The sequence below is a fragment of the Phyllobates terribilis genome, unplaced genomic scaffold (assembly GCF_046119375.1).
Source record: "Phyllobates terribilis strain yellow unplaced genomic scaffold, ASM4611937v1 Scaffold_12__6_contigs__length_324123572, whole genome shotgun sequence".
NCBI classification, from domain to species: domain Eukaryota; kingdom Metazoa; phylum Chordata; class Amphibia; order Anura; family Dendrobatidae; genus Phyllobates; species Phyllobates terribilis.
The window spans coordinates 149548691-149551128 of NW_027362772.1; positions in this window are offsets into that span (position 1 = coordinate 149548691).

Consider the following 2438-nt stretch of genomic DNA (forward strand, 5'->3'; position numbering starts at 1 on the left):
CCATTCTTAATTAGGGGGTGTGCTGGAGTCAGATGCTCCTGATTCGTGAAGAGGTGCACACCTCTTCATGTATCTGGAGCGTCTGACAAGTGTCATGTACCTCTGTGTATTACGCCAGAAATCTCACTCCAGTCAAGTACTGGAGTGAAATCTCAGGCACATGGAATGCCATAGTTCATCATGAATTATAGGATTTGTAGCATCACGCCCCCACTGAGCCTCCATTCTGCCCCTGTTCCTCCCCCACTGAGCCCCTGTTTTGCCCATTTTGTTGGAGCTGGGATAAACTGTTCCATTTATAATCTATACATATAATGGTTAATAAATATGATCCAAGTCCATGATCATCAGAAGGGCGGTCTTGAGTTCCTCCTCACTGTGGTTGTGCAGTGAGGAGCAACTCCGGACTTTTATACTATAGGCCTTAATGGGAGCAACCCCGAGCACTTCTGTCTCATCAGAGCTTGGCTGCTTCCATTGGGTCTATACAGTTTCATATCTACAAGTAAGTCCATGGTGGGACCATTGGAAGCAGGTGAGCACTGACCACAAAAAAAGATCAATGTGCCTTTCTCTGGCCGGTGGTATGGTCTACTGGTGGCTTGTTCAGATGTCCATGTATAATAAATATGTCTACTGTTATGGATAAAAACATAACAGAACATGGTTCTTTCTCTAGCTTGCCCCCCAAAAACTTAAATTAATAAACATTTTGTTTGGTTCTTAGGACCAAGTAGTGTTCTCCTGGTGAGGTTAAAGTGACACTCAAGTGCAAAATTTATCAACTTACCTGGTGCCATAATTTTGGAAGATCCTGCTGGGGCACCTCCTTTCTAGAACCCTATTTCTGTCTTTCCAAAATGGTTGGCACTGTCTTTGACTTCTCTGACATTGATGTTTTTTTTGTCCTATCTGGGGGCAGGAAAGGGGACGACGCTATGGCCAAGCGTTAAACGGTCGCCAACCGGCAAAATGTTTATTAGCCTTTTAACACCGGCTGACCCAGTTTCTGATCAGTAAAAGATCGTCATTGTTCTCAGCTGCACAGATACTGTTTATACAGGTCGTGTGCTGCCGAGAACAATGATCATTTGTGCAGCTCAAAAGATCATTTCACCCAAAGAACGAGTTTTGCTCGTTCATTGGGTGATCGGAAATCTGTTTACACAGGAAGATACTTATGCAGTGTAAGCACACCTTTAGTAGGTTGACAGAATAGTCAAATTTTTCGATTTGGACTGGAGGGTTACTTTAAAGGAAAAAAGCTTAATATAGAATTAATTAGGATTATGTGTGATAGAAATGATAGGTTTGTACAAAATACTGGATTTCTCATTACCCTCAATATATTTAATGCCTGTTTAGCTTTTATTTGCAGCTCAGAAATGTAATAACGTCTATCATATAATAACGGCGTGTCAGCATCCAGCCGTAAGACAGGAACTGATAGTTGGGGCTGTAATTTTCTCTAATAAGATGAAGAACGACGCGTTTCTATTTTTATAATACTCATTTAATGAAAGGTGGAAAAAAGAGAAATTGAATTTCACTTTCGATCCAAGCTGACATTTCACTAGTTCAGCAAGATGTAAAATAACGTATGGAGGCTTCTGCTCGTATGAGTCACAGAAGACATTGTTCAGTGATGACGCATCCAAATGCTTCACTTACCTGCTGAGTATATATACAGTTCTGTGCAAAAGTTTTGGTCACTGGTAGAAAAACTGCTGCAAAGTAAGAAAACTTTCAAAACTAGAAGTGATGATAGTTTATTTTTATCAATTTTTAAAATGCAAAGTGAAGGAACAAAAGATAAATCTAAATATTAAATCTTTCAGCAAGTTTTGCTATGTAATATGATGTACAGACAGGCACCCTGATTCCAGCGATGTATCACTTAGTTTACTGGGTACAGCATTTGTGATTAAAATCCCTGTTTTCTCTGCTGGAGATCTAGCAGAGCTCAAATGCTGAGCTGTGTATAACCCCGCCCACATCACTGATTGGCTGCTTTATACAGAATGCTGCCAATCAGTGGTGGGGGCGTGGCTGAACAAAGAGGCAGGAGACACCTAGTCCAGTAGTGATAATCTCCTGCTGATAAAACACTGATTGTACTGAAACAGCAAAACACAGCCCAGTAAGTGACACATCACTGGAATCAGAGTCTCTGCACCTATATCATGCTGATCTCAGATTACATAGAAAAAGAGAAAACCCCTGATATTTAGATAATGATATTTCACTGCCTTCAGCTACCGCTAGTAGGAGTTTAGGAACTCTGAAAATTTATGATTGAGTTCAATGCGAGTTACAGTATACTTCTTAGTAGACTTCCCCCAGTAGTAGCCTGAATTTCACAAAACGTTAGGTACCAGGTACAATGTATCCGATACTGATAAAATACTACATTGTAATGTTCTATTACAAACAGTATG